At 41.9% G+C, this 18,178-nt stretch overlaps 1 protein-coding gene across 1 annotated transcript in view; it reads right to left on the bottom strand.

Moving 5' to 3' along the window:
- Nucleotides 1–11,459, bottom strand: part of cntfr (ciliary neurotrophic factor receptor) — a 192,441-nt gene extending 180,982 nt beyond the window's left edge. Inside the window, exon 1 of the mRNA XM_019874069.1 lies at nt 11,213–11,459. The gene's annotated coding sequence lies outside the window, so the exon portion shown is untranslated. The remainder of the gene's footprint in view (nt 1–11,212) is intronic.
- Between the last annotated feature and the right edge of the window lie 6,719 nt (nt 11,460–18,178).

Raw genomic sequence — 18,178 nt, 5'->3', positions numbered from 1 at the left:
TTCCATAGTTACATAAATTGTTTATGGTGACTTACTGTACTATGTTTACAACATTTGGTTTATGTTTTCAGACACATATTTATTATTCATAAATGGCTGATCCCAAAGTGGACCCCTTGCGTGGTCGACTCGGGGATTTGTGACAGCATTGCAAAGTTTTCTATTAAAAAATGACATGTGGTATGGTGACAGCTCAGTGAAGATGTTGTCGAACCTTTTCAAATTAGACCCAGGGTGATTCCTGATTCCTGATTCCTGTCGCGGTGAGACATCTCTCATAATTGTCCCGTTTATTTTCACTCAGTCTCCAGTTAATCGATCCCTTCTTTTATTTTTCTTCTGGCTCATTCTCTACATAATATGGCCTCAATCCTGGACTGTTTCCTGTTTTACGTGGCCTCTTCAACACAGGAATATTGTACCGTTATACACGCAGGGGTTTATAATGTGCTTGAACCCTTTCAACAATTCCTTAAAACTCTTCTTCTTTTATGCAACTCTGAGTGCCATTGGGTGAAATATCCCATCTCTGATTGGACAATCTTCTGAATCACACAGAAGGGTGACAAGGGCTTTTCTTTGACAAACACCTTATACCCTCCTTCCTTCACTTCTGATCCCTTCTATTTACCCCTTCCACCATCCCCTGCAAGCAATGACTACCATATAAAGGATGTTGTTAATATCATTAGACAGACTTCCTCTGAACCCTGGGGCCCGGCCCACTCCTTTTCAGCCATAATCAAGCGTGCAAAGTAACCATCAAAGGAGACATTGCTAATAAACTATCACAGTGGGTTGGAAAAAAACACCCCCGTACACTCCTGTGGAGAAACCGTCAGTTAAGTGTGGCAAAATAAATGTGGGCATGCTGAGAGGATAGGTAAGGGGGATGCGCAAGGAGTGGGGGCGGGGGACGGGTGGGTAGATTTGTTGTTGGTGTCAATTACAGTACCTCCCCGAAAGGGACTAATAAAGCGCAAAACCTTGACACTTACTGTATGTATGCTAATCGGGGGCATTCGCGATAAAAGAAACAGACGATAAAATGTGCATGAATGGACTACTGTGACAAAAAAAATAAATAAATAAATAAATAATAAACAGTCTCTGCAATAACTACAAGTCTTCATCAATATATATATTTTTATTACGTACTGTATAGTCGGGAGTGGCTGATGACATTTGGACGTTATCCTGTAAGTCAATCCGGTCAGCAGGAAGAGGCAAGCATCCGCATTCAGCATCCTTTTATTTGGGACGTGATACTTTCTATCGATCTCCATGTATCATATGAGGAACACTGAATATTACCGATCCTATCACGAAGAATCAATCTGACGTACTGTTTCACAAAATGGCTCCACACTAAATTTTTCTGACAGAAACAGAAACTTGTCTTGGAGTCAAGTAATTCACCATGTGGAAGACAAAAAAAAAACAAACCTTCAATGGATGTTGCCCATTTCAGTAAAACTGAATTTTTTATGGCAGCTAATAGCAAAATTAGTCAACTATCCCTTTAACATTAGCACGACACATTCATCACCAAAGACCCCGTAAAAGCGAATTGAGAGATTTGTTTTGAAATATGTTTGAACATAATTTCTGAAAACGTGTACAAATACGGACCTCCAGTATAGAAGAACTTAAATGACGGTTCACAGAGTTGTAACGTGCAGTTAGCTAGCTAGCTATACCTGGATTTATAGGAGTGCCTCATTGTAGGTTTCTGGTGTGATAAATACAGCACTTGATGGACAGTCATTTCTACCACAAACAAAGCAGAAGTTATCACACTGCTCCTCCGGCTTTCTGCTTTTCCTTTTCACATGGCTGCCGTTAGACCTTTCTTGCAAATTTGCATGTCGACCGAAGATTGTTTCTCAATCCAAAACAAATTGGAAGTCAACCAGCATCTTAATCCACTTTGGGAGAAGCATTGTGATTTTTTTTCTGTGTTAATGTGGCCATGGCTGCGAAACTATTGTCATGCTTTTTCCACTTCCCCCTCGTGCGACATAATGGAATTATAAAAGCGTGCATCGATTTGTGTTTACAGATGAGATTTAAGTAGATTAAAAGATCATCGCCCCTGGGAAAAAAAAATAAAAAATCTCAACACGCGCTCTTGATCAAAGGCGACTCTTGAATAAAAAATGGGCAAACTAGAGTTGTAAGAAGCAAAATTTTGTATTAGTGTTTTCAAGAGCCTTTGCTAGAACTCGATATTTCACACACGCATCATCACAGGTGTGAACTATAACGGCAGCATAACATCGCTTGGTGGATAATAAGCGAGCAGAATACGCTCAGTGTGGAAAATGAGACTTCTGCATTCTTGCCTCTCCACTTCAAGCGTATAATTCCCTACTTCCCTTCAGTTGATCTTTTGAGAAGAAACATGACGGGCGGATATGTCGATAAATGTCATTCAATCCGACGACATCGAAGTAATGAAGTACAAGTGTGGAGGAGGGTGGGACTTTTTGGTCTGCTGAATGTCGCATTGCTTTGAAAGTGATTTGGAATGTTTCAAGACGGATTTTGTATTTCAACTTCTCTTTTACAGTTGTATTATGTAAATCGTGATGTTCTCATCAACCAAAGAGACAAGACAAGGGACAATAACCTCATATTCTCTGTTGCCTGTTATTGCTTTTTTTTTTTTTTTTTTTTTTTTTTTTTTTTTTTGTCTTCGGCAACAGTCGTTCCCTCCCGCTTAGGCTCTACCGTGCCTTTCAGTAAAATTGGGATCGGCTCCATTGTTGAATCTCTTGTGTTCTCACGTCACAATCGCCTCCGCCGTTGTCCTCGTCATGACCCTCAGAAGTTGACTTTGCTTCTCTTCACCTGTGTCGGAAATGCCAACAGCCTCTCAGCCACACCACTTACGTGTTCAGTGTTTGTTCTCGGCTTTCAACCGAGCATTGTGCATGACCCTTTTCTCAACTATACCTGTCATTTCTTCCTGACCTCTTGACCTTTCCATCCACCAAGAAGCAACCGGCCATTTCTGCCACAGCCGATGCCAAACTTGTCTCACCAGTTTGTGTCACCAAGTCCTTCTCTTCAATGAAACATGGGAAAAAAAAACGGCATCTTGCAAAAATAAATGAATAAATAATAAAAATAAGACCTCTACAAAAATAAGAATGCTCACTTTATATTGGTCTTATATTGATCTCTTCCAGGCAGCAAAATAAGCAACTCAAATTTTGGGAAAACCTCGCGCACATGGTGCAAGTGCTGTCCTACCTGGACCAAAGAAGAATACACGATGATGCAGATCCAAATAAAGGAGGGAGACCGGGACATTGAAAATGTCAAGTACTGTTTTTTCTTTTTTTGTTCTCAATGAATTCTATTTTTCAGTAACAGACCCACATCTCAAGCACAGCGTCATCTTTAAAGGTACACGATTTGGTGGCGATCCTAATTAGGACAGCTTAGCCTTGGTTTGCAGTCTGCAGTCTTCTGAGCATCTTTTTATTTTTATTTTTTGTAAAAGCTGAATATGCAGCTCTAGTAGTGGAATCTAATTAAAGCTTGGAGGTATGGCAAAAAGTTCAGGGTGTGGGTTAGCCCGCTTCTCATGTCGCCTCTCACCGGAGTGAGATTCAGCAATACTGTTTGGATGAGGCATAATCTGGTTTGCATGGTAAATAGAATTTAACGAATACATCAAGCACAAATTGCCTCACTGGACTAAGATGTCAACGCTCAGCGCCAATCAAAAGTGAACCCAATTTGAACCAGATCAACTGGGTCGCCAAGTGAGGAGCTAGAAAAACCACAACTGTGACCTTAAGATAATAATAATAATAATAATAATAATAATAATAATAATAATAATAATGATAATAATAACGATGACATTACTTTTAACATAAAAGCCATCTCATGCTGCTTGAAATTACTGTGATCTCATATACGTATGCCGTACATCAAACAATTAGCACTTCTTCGATGTCAGAGATGTGAATTTTTTTCAAAGAAGCTGCTAATTACAGGGACGACTGAGTGCAACCTGAAAGTACTGTACCGTCGTCTAATTTCTGTTATGTGAAATTAATAAGAAGTCACAAATAGCTTTCAGAGCGTTTATATTTTTCCGGCGTTGAAGGAAAAAAAAGCTCAGCTCAATGGCTTCCACAGAGAATCTCAATCAATTTAGTGCATTCAAAAAGTGCCATTCTCTGGTTATGACTGACACGACTGTGGCCCAAACAACAAACTACATTTGTGTTTCACAAATGTTTTGACAAAAAAAATTGTCCTCAATTCAGGGGACTAATGAGTAATGCTCAACATGCAAAGAGAAACGATTAGTGTTGCAAGATGCATCTCCCTCATGAAAGTACGCATAAAGAGGTTAGTCCATGCCAATGAATGCACGGAGGGATAGATGGATGGCTAATGCCTTGCTTGCTTCTTCATCATTTATTCCCTCGCCGTGTGTACTATTTGCTTCCCAACACACTCTAATGCAGCCCGAAGGCGCATTTACTCTGCTGTGGATCTGTCTCAGTTGTACTTCAGTACTGTGTTCAAATGTTTTCGAAAATAATTGGTGAAGTAGTGACCACGGCTATGTCTCAGAATGGGGTGCTGAGGAGTAGTGAGAGGTCAGGTTCAAGAAAAAAAGTCCATTTGATGTTTTTCTCTCGCCTGTGCTGGAAACAATGACTCTGGCTCAGATGTCTAACGATGAGATTACTGTACAGCCGAGCTAAGCAAATATACGCACAAAAGTTGCATTAGCATCAGTTGACAGACAAAAAGGCAGTGACAGACACTTAATCACATGAAAATAGAGAGCCAGCAAATGCGCATTTGGAGTGATATAAGTCCTTGAATGATTCGACTACCTTGATTTAAAAATAAAATGCTCAAAAATATGTGTTTTTTTGGTGTTATGCACCATTTTTGTGGTGTGCTTTCTTGGGAAGATCATTACGTTAACCATAGCAATGCTAAGCATGACGATAACACGCCACTAATTTAGTGACAAGGCCCACTTTAAAATAAAATCTTCTCAAGTACAGTCATACAGAACACTTTTATTTTTAGGTTATTTATGGCAGCATTAGGTAGCATGGCGGCTGTTCACCAAGAAAATGTTAATATTCCTGTCTGGAATTTGGGTCTTTGGAGCCCAGATGAAGTTGCCGTCACACACTGTTGCCACCAACATCAATAGAAACGACATCCCGAAAACCGAAAACAATTATTTATGCTAACATTAAAGAATGCAGTGCCCGTTTCCAGCGTGAGTGGCTAGTGGCTATCAGCTAGCCGCTAAGCGAGTACCCCATATAGGCTGGCAGGAAGCGGACTTTACAGAGGCAGTTCAACAGGAGAAAGTGACTCTGCACACTTTGATGCTGGCAGCCTGCCACAATTGCAGTTGCTATTGAAACCAATTTTAACAAACCAAGCTTCCTCAAAATGTGGTTTTAGCCAGCAAAATCACGACTGTGATTTTTACATCAATTTATCTCGTAGCCCAAAATCGTACTGAGTAATGTTTTAAGAGAAGAAAATATAGCTGGAAGCTATGTACGACATTTGAAATTTAGGGAAAAAAAATGGATGATCTGAAAATGAAAACCAATAGGTCATCCGTTAAATGTCATTGTTCTGTAGTCGGAATTGATCTTTATACAAGCAAAAAATGTGTATTGTTTTTTGTTTGTTTTTTTTCAATGATTTACCAGGCTTTATGAGACATTACTTTGAGAGATATTAGTAATACAGGCAGGTTAACTATTCCATTTTCAAAAGTGATAATTAAACATCGAGTGTGAGCCATTCCTTTGAGCTCAAGGTGATGGGAGGAAACCACAACACAATGCGCATCTCCGAAATACAAGTGAGGCTGCTTAATTGGGGCCGAATTTGAACGAAATCATGTGATGTTTTGTAACCCTTCCATGCATTTAGATAAAAGCAAACAGAAAGTCGCATATCAAACGAAAAAGAAGGCGAGGGAGGGCGGTGAGGAAGCATGGCGCAAACATTAGCTGTTGCTTGGAGCATTGCTTCAGACAAAAGATTTCACTTTCATGTCATCGCACTTGGATAAGAGTAGGTACTCAAAATCGATTTCCTTCCTTTCTTATTTCTTCATTGTTACACATGGCTGTGTGTCATTTCGCTCTACCTCTCACCTAAGGTTGGGCTCAATATGATCAATATAATCCAAAACAGATAAAAAGACTCAATGTATTATGAGTCTACATATCTCAAATGGAAGGACTTTAGCCAATTATCGTGTGTTCCTGCTTTTGTTAACTGGAGCAGACCCCCCAATGCAGAGAGCACAAGCTACTTCCTTAACAGTAAGTTTCATGCCCATTGCAAGATTAGCGCAAAGCGCATTCTAACCGTGCGCATCTGGGGAGTTTTCTTTCTTTTAGTATTTTGCTCGACTCACAAAGGTGGAAGAGTGCGTTTGCGCCGTTGTGGTATCGAACTCAGCTGACTCCCGCATAATCACGCATAACATAGGACAGAGTGTGTCTGTTACATGGTTTAAGTTTGACAACTATGTGTTTTGTCGGTTAATAGCCATTGAAAGGCAAAGACCTGCAAAACAAGCTGATTTGTAGTTGGTGTCCCTGTGTTGTCGACGCCACGCTTGTTATTCAAGTACCTGCCCAATTCACGTTTCCTCAACTCAACATGGTGGCCACAAGACACCCACAAACCAGCACCTACCAATCAGGAAAGCGGTGAAGGTGTTTTATATATCAAATAACAAATCTTATTTATTTATTGAATATATATTTTTTTTAATATGAATGAGAAAATGGCACGTTCAGAGAATAGCTTGAAAATGGACATCCTGCCCATTTCCAACCCAAATAATCTTGCAAACCCGATAAGGGGACTTCAAAGATTATAAAAAAAGAAAATCGTGGAAAAATAGTGGGACCATTAAAAACTGTACATTATCCTGACTATAGAAAATCACAATGCATATTGGAAGTGTCTGAAAACTCAATAATGGAGACGTGAAGAGACAGTGAATAGGCACTTTTCAATCACCTGGGCTGTAATTTTACCAATAGATTGTGCTTCCGCATTGTGGTATTTTAAGCTTTTTTTGGGGGATGTACAATCTGAGTCTGGCTGCTTTCTGTCAACTAGTTCATTTTTATGAACAGAAAATAATGAAAGTCAGCAATTTAAATGTAGAAATTGTGGTCATGACTGGATGAACACTTTCAGGGACAGCGGTTACAATTGACGTGCGGTTACATCCAGGTGAGGCTCTGCCACCCCTGCCTCCCTTGACTGACCGCACGTCAATTGTGTTGTAGAGATGCTAGTCTGATTCCTGGCTCCTGTTGAGGTACGCAGCAACGCCTTCAATTACCTTCTCCCCACTTCCCCTCAACAATAAACTGAGGAGTACCGCGCCATTTGTTCGTAGAGAGTCAATGTACTTTTTTTTTTTTTTGCAAGTCACTGTCACTTTTTCTTGTCCCGCTTTCCTTGAGGATAATTCCCTTCCCCTGTCAACCCTGCCACAATGTCCGTTTTCACAGAGCCCCCATCTCGGGGAGTTTTCTTTCTTTTAGTATTTTGCTCGACTCACAAAGGTGGAAGAGTGCGTTTGCGCCGTTGTGGTATCGAACTCAGCTGACTCCCGCATAATCACGCATAACATAGGACAGAGTGTGTCTGTTACATGGTTTAAGTTTGACAACTATGTGTTTTGTCGGTTAATAGCCATTGAAAGGCAAAGACCTGCAAAACAAGCTGATTTGTAGTTGGTGTCCCTGTGTTGTCGACGCCACGCTTGTTATTCAAGTACCTGCCCAATTCACGTTTCCTCAACTCAACATGGTGGCCACAAGACACCCACAAAACAGCAACTACCAATCAGGAAAGCGGCGACGGAGTTTTATATATCAAATAACAAATCTTATTTATTTATTGAATATATATTTTTTTTAATATGAATGAGAAAATGGCACGTTCAGAGAATAGCTTGAAAATGGACATCCTGCCCATTTCCAACCCAAATAATCTTGCAAACCCGATAAGGGGACTTCAAAGATTATAAAAAAAGAAAATCGTGGAAAAATAGTGGGACCATTAAAAACTGTACATTATCCTGACTATAGAAAATCACAATGCATATTGGAAGTGTCTGAAAACTCAATAATGGAGACGTGAAGAGACAGTGAATAGGCACTTTTCAATCACCTGGGCTGTAATTTTACCAATAGATTGTGCTTCCGCATTGTGGTATTTTAAGCTTTTTTTGGGGGATGTACAATCTGAGTCTGGCTGCTTTCTGTCAACTAGTTCATTTTTATGAACAGAAAATAATGAAAGTCAGCAATTTAAATGTAGAAATTGTGGTCATGACTGGATGAACACTTTCAGGGACAGCGGTTACAATTGACGTGCGGTTACATCCAGGTGAGGCTCTGCCACCCCTGCCTCCCTTGACTGACCGCACGTCAATTGTGTTGTAGAGATGCTAGTCTGATTCCTGGCTCCTGTTGAGGTACGCAGCAACGCCTTCAATTACCTTCTCCCCACTTCCCCTCAACAATAAACTGAGGAGTCCCGCGCCATTTGTTCGTAGAGAGTCAATGTACTTTTTTTTTTTTTTTGCAAGTCACTGTCACTTTTTCTTGTCACGCTTTCCTTGAGGATAATTCCCTTCCCCTGTCAACCCTGCCACAATGTCCGTTATCACAGAGCACCCATCTCAGTTTTTTACAAGTTCGACATGTCTTGTCCTCCCTGGAATCCGTATCTTAAGTAAACTAGACTTAATTGCATCTACTGTATTTAAAAGAGGATGTATAACTTAGGCTAGCCAACACATCTTTTTAATGTGTGAATGCGCAAACAGTGGCATGCATGTATATGGATACACACACACACACACACACACACACACACACACACACACAGAGTACTCTCTTTTCCTCTCTCACTCTCTCTCTCTCTCACATGAAGGTAAGCACACACACACACACACACACACACTAAGCCCTCTTCCCGTCTGGTGTTGGTCCCAGCCTAAAACCAAACCATGTGTGAGAGCTATCCTGTGCCGGCCTAAACTATCCAATCAAAAATGACCAGATTATCTCAGGAGATTCTTTGCAGTCTTGGTGATGAGGGTCCAAGAAGAGGTTAAAAAAATGGGTGCATTCAGTTGGAAACACTTTGTAAATGTTATATATATTTCGTCCTTAAAGCCAGACTTGAATGCATTTATTGGATGTAACAGGAATGTGCAGCCAATTTCTCTGGGGCCAAATGTTGGCACCCAGCGTATTTTTTGTTTGTTTTTAGCATTATTTTAGGCCTGTATATGTTGCAACTGTCCTGACTGCCTTCCAGTTTATCCTCACAGCGTTTACTTTGTTAGTATCATGCTTTGTTCCTATTTGAACCTCTTTCACTCTCACTAGGCCGAGATGCCTTCCACTCCCTCTGTCACTTGTTTTTGGCCTTTTTTTTTTTTTGCACCCCCCTCCTCTCGCATTGCCCCCCACCAAACTCCCACGTCTCCCTCCTGACCCACCACCAACAAGGCATGAAAACGGTGCTCCATTAGGAGTGCCTGGGCTAAGCCTGGTCTGACACGTACTGCTTTGATCAGCCGTGAGCTGGGCTAAACACCACACTAAACTCCCAGTCTAGAGAAGAGGCGGAGGAGGAAGAGGAGGAGGAGGAAGGTGGGTAGCGAGGGTTAGGGAAAGATGGGACCGCCAAGATTAAAGCAGTGAAAGGAGAAAGAGATGGAGAGACAAAAAAAAGGGAATACAGCTACTCAACTGATCCTCTCACTAGTTTTGGTTTGATTTCACATTTTCTGCACATCTTTTTTAATTGCCTCGTTTCTGCCTTTTGCCTCCACAACTTCTGTTTGAAGCCTCATCAGCAAACAGCATCAATTTTTAAAGCAACTTGTCTGTCTTGTGAGTTAGATTGTTCTCACCCGATTATTTACACACACCTGTCGAAGAGCGTACATGTGCAACAGTGTACCTGGACCCATGAGCCAAAGTCATTTCTAGGCACTTAAATACAAAACCAGCGGCAGCACCGGTACAAGGACAAAAAGTGCTCGTCTTTTTCTCCCAAGGACCGAAGAGAAAAGGGATTTCCGCTCAGTGCTAATCAATCAGGCTATGATAATGGCTCCCATGCCTAGCTGTCGACTGGAGGGGTCAAGGCATCCCGTGACCCAGCGCCCAAGACCCAGGGGCCAAAGCCCCTCTCAGAATAGCACCCCAGGACACACTCCCCAGGCTAATTGTCCGAGCTAGTATCAGCCTTTTCAATGCCCCCGCCTTTCTCCCCACCTTCCACTTTCTCCCTCATTCCTCACTCTTCCCTCTCGCTTTACTCCTTTCCTCCCCATAACTCTGCAATCCCCTCGCTTGCGATACAACTTCGGATTTCACACCGGATGCCGTTTTGTCCTCGCAAAAGGAGGAGGACGCTGTGTGAGGAATAGAGTTTAACATCAGTCAATATAGCGAACATGAGCACAGAGAGGGAGTGATGAGCGCCTGTCAAGGAGAGACTGAAGAAGGGTGGAGGAAGAGTTGACGACAGTGAGTCGGGACAGAGAGTTCAACAGAACCACGGGGTAGAAGACTGACTCCGAGTCTCCCCTAAATCCTCCTTTGGGACATCAGTACAACAGAGAACTGTGATGGGTCTATCCCCTTCAATCGCCACATCAATTGGCAGATCAGTTTCCGTGTCAAGGAGTGTGAACCTTAAAGTCAGCCTGACCACATCAATGCATAAAACAACCACAACAAGACCGGGAGAAGACATACCCGCTCGCGCGCGCACACACAGGAGGGCACGAGAGTCCGGAGCAACGCCAGTCCGGCTCGGTGCAATGGCATTCCTTTCATTCCAAATGCACGCTACTAATTAACAACATTAGCTCCTACGGGCGCAGGGACAGATTGATGGAGATGTATCCCAGGGTTGCACCAGCTCCACATATTGAATGCCACGCTTGCGCTGCTTTCTTTCTTTCATTCTCACAATCCCATTCATGCAAGTCTTTTTTTTTTTCTACGCTCAGCTTCTGTCAGGTCCTGGTCAGACAGCATCAACAAGCACAGCAGTGAGTGTGTACAAAGATCCAAAGAGTATTTAAAAATTAAAAAAATAAATAAATAAATAAAAGAATCAATTGGCTACTCACTGGGAACCTCCTCTTTATTGTCTGCTTTTCCTGATCTGTCACTCCTTATCCTCTTCCTCCAGTGTAGCAAGGGGTGTGTATTGTGTCAGTCCGATAGAGGAAAGTTGCTGTCTCCTTACGTGAGCATGTGTGTGAGCGCTTGTGTGAAAGAGAAGGAGGCAACGTGTGCATCTGTCTCTGTGTCTTGCACTGCTCGGAGTGAGCGAGCTGAGGCTGTTTTAAACAGACTGCTATCCCCCATGTGACCAGCCCAGCCACAGGCAGGAATACATTACAAGCCCCCCAACTCAACCCCATCACAGCACCCACCCCTCGCCCGACCCCTCTCTCTCTCTCTCTCTCTCTCTCTCTCTCTCTCTCTCTCTCTCTCTCTCTCTTTCGCCACACAAATCATGTCCACAGTGCACCCCCTAGCAACCACTCACAGTAGTGCAGGGAGCAGCCCGAACACGTCCCATGGAAACCAAGGATGGGCAATTTAAATGACGAAGGGGGCCACAATTCTCCATCCATACAACTGTGGGTGGGGGCACACAGGGCCAGGCAATCTCCTAGCCAGATGGATGAGAAAAATGCAATTTTAAATATGTCCCAACTATGTACAAACATGCAAAATACATGCCCTTCTTTAATATTTCAGTTTTGGTGAGACGTTTTTCACTGCATGTATGAAAGAACCAATATCCTAATCCAACAGTAAAGGATTTGATGCAAACAACAAAATGACCGTATACTGTGTGGGTTTTTTTTTAATTCTCCTAGTGGTAAAGGGCTCTCTTGAATAAATATGACCATTTAAGGACAGCACAAAACTGCTGAACAAGAACATTCAGTTTGAGAAGCCATTGTGTACAGGTTTCACAAAAAATAAACTCACTCAAAATTTTAGGTACAATGTCTGTACAATATATTCCAAAGATGCAAAAAAACCAAAACAAAAACAAACAAAAAAAAAAACTTGGCCTTTTTCATGTTGTATAGGGCAGGATAAGACTCAGTGTTAAGTGCAATTAAGACATGTCTGCCACCTAGTGGTGAATGATGATTTTACGGTAATTACAACTCAAAAGTACAGTACATTTAACCCCTGTATATTCGCTGTTCAGCAACTGCAAATTGGTATATTCCCAGATTTTTTATTTTTTTTAAACTTTTTTCAATATTTCTCTATCTTCCGGATTTTTATTTATTTATTTTTATTTTTTGGGAGGGTTGGTGAGTTGGGTTGTTTTCCACATTTCACCCACATTTTAATCGAAAACGTATCCTATTGAATGTTCCTCATCATTATATGAAGATTTTTTTTTTGGTTTGTCAGATTTTTTTTTCCGCCAGTTGTCCATCCTGGTCGGAGACACACTCACACACGTATAAGCTACTGTATATAGGCTCACATAATATTATAGATGCATAATTGAGGCAGCAACACACACATATGCATCCATCTTTTTGTTTCAAAAGAAACAAATAGAGCTTCCGAAGCACAAACCCAAACGGTTTGTTCCTAAGCACACACACACACACACACACACACACACACACACACACACACACACACACACACACACACACACACACACAGATAGTTTAGTTTTCTGCTGTGTTTTGGCGTCTTTACCACAGCAGTGGTTCACACCTGGAAGCGTTGACCTTTTCAGTAATGGAAAGCTTTTAAAATTGACCTTCAGCTGCAGATCTGCCTCAGCTGCAGCACAGGTAAGACATGTCTCAGGAACAACAACAAGGCAAAACAACACACATGAGGTGTTTCCATTGGAATACCCAGTGACAGGTACATCTACTTTTCAAAAGGGTGACACGTATTTTTGTAACATTTCAGTCGAAGGAGTAGTATTGCATCAACACCGGCATTGGGACAAGATGCAAACTCCACACAGGAAGGCCGGCACCCGGATTTGAACCCTCAGCCTCAGAACTGTGAGTCGGATATGAACGTGCAGCTGGTCGGCCGCCATTCAAGAAGGAAACAAAGTGTGATTACAAAATACAATTAATTAGATTGAACCCACCCTATGGGTATATTTTGCAAGACACACGTAGCACCATCACCACGGCAACCTTTGCACAACAACTGTTTGCGATAATGGCAAGAAAAACAGGTGAAAGGATTAGTTTGGACCTGCTCTTTGCTGATAAACACTTAACACGTTGTATTCAAAATGTCATTCACCTTAAGCCACTGCCAAGTGCCTTGAATTTACTCTGCCGCATTGTCTTGCAGTGATAAGCATGACTACATTGTAAACAATGAGTTATAATGAAGAAGGTTGACATTCAGAAGCCAAATTCGAGAAGGGTGCTGTGCTAATCCCGGTTCTCCTTTCACCAAATGTCGCGCTAATCAGTTTATTCTTCAAATTAAAAAGGATCATTAACATTAGCAGATTGTACTGAGCAATGTCTTTGGGTCTATTGTTCAGACAAGTTCAGTGCGAAATTCAACAATGTGGAATGCAGGTTTTGTATTCAACCCTTTCATGCACCCTGTAAGCTGATAACATGAAAAGATGTCCACTGTAGTAACCGCTGTCCCTCAAAGTTTTCAATCCTCATTGTTTTGTATTGTTTTTTTGTTTATAATCAATGATTTAGGGCGGTTAGCGTGTCAGCTTCGAATACAGCTCCGGCCTTCCTGTGTGGAGTTTGCATGTTCTACCCATGCCTACGTGGGTTTTCTCCGGGTGCTCCAGTTTCCTTCCACATTCCAAAAACATGCCTGGAAGGTTAACAGACTCTAAATTGTCTCTAGGTGTGAGTGTAAGCGCGGATGGTTGTTCGTCTCTGTGTGCCCTGCGGTTGGCTGGCAACCGGTTCAGGGTGTCCCTCGCCAACTGCACAAAGACAGCTGGGACAGGGTCCAGCACCCCCCGCGACCCTTGTGAGGATAAGTGGATCAGAAAATGGATGAATGATTTAAATATGGTGATAGTCACAGCACATTGCATTTTTGGGTTGCCAACATGTTAGTGTATGGTAACATGTCTGAACCGGTGCTCGTCTGAAATGCTCCGCTTTGATTGGTGGCGCCCGTCCCCAATTCGACCCACCAGTTGTTGCTGAGGAAGGAGCCTTGATGGACGATTCGATCCCGCCAGCTGCATTCGTAAGGCACCAGTGAGTTGGAAAAAAAAAAAAAAAAAAAAGATTATTTTTGTCTCTTGTGCGAGTTGGTTGTTATTTAAGATGAGCAGTCAGTCTCCACACCTTTCATTTGTTTCTGCCTTTCTTGTCCAACTTCAGCTGAGCTGAATATTCAAATTGGCTTTGTGTTGCTCACACTGACAGACGGGATTCGTATGAGTACTTACTGTCCCAACTCATCAGTGAATCATGGTTGTGGGTCAGACATGCAGAAATGCAGACAAAAGCAGCGGGATACATTTTGAAGTGTTTCTGGCAATATTATCATCTCGCATTCAGCCGAATGCTTCCGAACTGCTTGGATGACGTTTCACAGTGCTGGTGGACAATGACCCAAAAATTTTCTGCGACGGGAACCAAAGAATTGAAACCTGTGAACCCTCATCATCTGAATTTGTTTGCTTGAGGACCTACCGTGAGTGCGGCAACCAATTCAACCTGATTTGATCCGTTTGTTGGTGTGCGCCAGGATTCAGATGTTAGTGTTTAAACAAGCAAAAAAAAAAGATGAGAGATGACATCATTTATTTTGCGAACACATCCAAAGGAGACGTAAAATCATAAATCTAATGAAAGCAATTTCACCTGGATGTTTAGCTTTTAATTTTCCCTTCGTTTGTTAGTGTGAATAATCATCTTCATGATATCGCATCACATAAATGCGGTTCCAGCGACGCTTCGCAAAGCACATGTCGGAATCAAATGTTCTTGAAATTTTCACCAACAAAAAAAAAAAAATTATATGACACAGTGTTTGGTGTCCACCTGAAGATTGAGCAGTGCATGGAGGCTTTCAACACACTTGCATCATCCTGTTTGCCCGGCGTTTAGTTAACACTGTTGATGTGTCTTGCGCTGACAAAGGGTGTGTGTGTGATTAAATGAGATAGAACACATATTTGTGTTTGGATCGTCTTGGGAAAGATGGCTGGAGATTGCGCGTCTGCAGAAGAAAGACTGAGGATAATAAATATGCACTGCTTATCGGCGTGTCTTCGGGTTTTAGCTTGGGCCGGGGCAGATAGGATCCTCTTCAATAGCAGACTGTGGATGAAAGGCAAGAATACGCCTTTGGACCTTATGGCATCCTATTCCCAGGATCAGCAACATCATCTGCCCCGCAAGTATACATGAGCACTAAGCCAGGCATTTACTTGCAATGATAAGGTGAACACATCATGTCAGTGTTTTCTGTGTAAGGTGCGTTTTCGCGGTGGATTATTTTCCCCATTCTCAAATTGGAGCTTTTTAGAATTGATATCGCAGGAGGCTGAGATGTCAAAATGTCAAATATTTGTCTTCATTCGATCATCTGCTTCACGCATGGTGAATAATTCAGGGCATTTGCTGCATTTGAATGTTCATGTTCCTTTCAGAAAAACTATCATCTAACTCTGTGCAAAAACATGTGCAAAATGGAAAACAGGAATCGGCGAATGAATGCTTCTTTTAAACTGGCTTTTTAAACCACTGCGGGTTCGTTCTATCCAATTACTGTCGGTGATTCAGACACAACCGCTCCAGTTTGCAAACTCGCTGGAGTCGTTTCTACTCAACCAAGGGGCACTTTTCTAGTTAGTTTCCTTTAACTACATTTCACACCTGCTCAAATGAAGCACAATCTGGAACCAAAAACAAACAACTATTCAGCTCAAGGGTACACAACAGTACCGCGCAGAGGAATTTCTGTGTGTAAGCCAACAGTTTCAAACTCGGGTCTTAAACTGGGCAGTGATTTTAAACTGGACCGACAAATTGGAGCCATTGTTAAATCCAGCTTCTTTCATCTTAGGCAGCTGGCTAAAATAAAACCTCTCCTTTCTCAAGAGCACTTTGAAACATGAATTCATGTCTTCATCACATCCTTACTGGATTACTGTAATGCACTTTACTTTGCAATTAGCCAATCCTCCATTAAGCGTCTCCAGTTGGTCCAGAATGCTGCTGCTCACCTCTTGACTGGTACTCGTAAGAGCGAACACATAACTCCTACTCTGGCATCCCTTTGCTGGCTCCCTTATACATTTGAGAGTTCTTTTTAAGATCGTATTATTTGTTTTCAAATCTTTAAATGGCCTCACACCTCCTTACCTCTCTGAGCTCCTCTGCCCCTACACACCTGCCAGGCGCTTCAAGACTGCGGAATAGACACTATTAGAGGTACAAAGAACGAAGCGGAGGCTCAGAGGGGATCGAGCCTTTTCCGTTGCTGGTCCCTCTCTTTGGAATGACCTCCCACTGAACATTCGGCAAGCCCCCTTGCTGCCCATCTTTAAAATCTCGTCTCAAAACTCATTTCTATTTTTGGGCTTTTGACTCAACATGACTCAGGCTTGATTTTTAGCTTTACCGTTTCTGTGCTTCCTTCCGTCTTTGTTTTTCATTTATTGTTTTATTATTTATTGTTCTTTAGATGATATGTGCTCCATGTACATCACTTTGTATGCAGCGGCGGTTGTTTTTGTCATGATTCTCTTTGTGACCACCAGGTGGCACTGTAGGGCTCTCCCTGCAGCTTCACACCTGTTGGTCGTTATGCAATTATTGCTTTAAAACAAGGGTGTCACACTCAGATCCTGGAGAGCCACTGTATGTTTTCCAAGTCTCCCTGTTGGAACACACCTGATTCAAATGAACAGGTCCAATGTCAGGCTTCCGCAGAGCTTGCTGATGATCTGATCATTTGAATCAGGTGTGTTGCAACAGGGAGACTTGGAAGACATGCAGGACAGCAGCCCTCCAGGAACTGAGTTTGACACCCCTGCTTTAAAAGGACTCCCGGCACGAGCACTCGGCGTCGGGTCATTGTTTGTTTGTTCTCTGTCATGTTTCAGTCATGGTTTTGTTTGCTACTTTTGGATTCTTTTTGTTTTCAGGACTTTGTTTGTTTAGGATTTAGTTTTTTCTATGTTTTAATACAATTTGTCAAGTACACCCTGCTCCTCCCTCTTGCCTGCTTTTTGGGGTCCACCACCACCTTGCAACGTGACAGTTTTAAAGTGTTCTATAAATACAGTTGAGTTGAGAAGTACAAGTCAACCTTTTTAGCATAATCATTTGTGGAGCATACTCGTCACAATCCGTCACATTCATCATTACTGTTTGATACCCATTGTTGTGTTGTGTGTTTAAGCCAGTCATGGTGAAGTCATTGCTGCTAATTAAAACAAAAAACAACAAAAAAAAAACACATATATTCTTCTTGCTGCCCAATACAAACTAAAATTGTCTCCTTTGTCATTCAAGTGAAACAGTGAAAGGTTCACAGACTGTGATTTGGGTGCTCTTTAAAAAAAATGCCGTTATCTTCTACGTATCCGAAAGTTATTCATGCAGTCTCGCCATGCTTGGCATTTTCTTGTTTTAAGAGTAGATTTAAGGCACAGAGTACTGAATGTGAATTCACGGAGCAATAACACGATTGGTTCAATGTGTTTGAGCCTGTTCCACTTTCTCGCTATCTCAAAGTTCCTCCATTGTGCACCCTTCACCTCAATGCATTTCTCTGTTTCTCCCATTGCCTTCCCTTGAAGATTTTTTTCCCCCTTTTCCTTTTACAAAGATGTTCTTTCCTCTTGTCTCGTCTTATTTACTGCCTCGCACACGAGATAAATGCAAACAGGTTGACCACATTAAATAGATTAAATAGAGGCCTGGAATAATCGTGGGCAAAGAGGTTCTTTTTTTTTTTTTTTTTTTTTTTTTTTTAATGTCCTATTTGCTGATGATATCAGATGTGCTCCAAACAAACACGGCAAGATTAGCACAGCAACCAGTCTAATGGTGGAACAAAGTTTTAATGGT

This window comes from Hippocampus comes, unplaced genomic scaffold (genome assembly GCF_001891065.2).
Source record: "Hippocampus comes isolate QL1 unplaced genomic scaffold, H_comes_QL1_v1.1 scaffold101, whole genome shotgun sequence".
NCBI lineage: Eukaryota > Metazoa > Chordata > Actinopteri > Syngnathiformes > Syngnathidae > Hippocampus > Hippocampus comes.
Note: the sequence above shows the minus strand (reverse complement) of the source record. Positions and strands in the feature narration are given on the sequence as shown.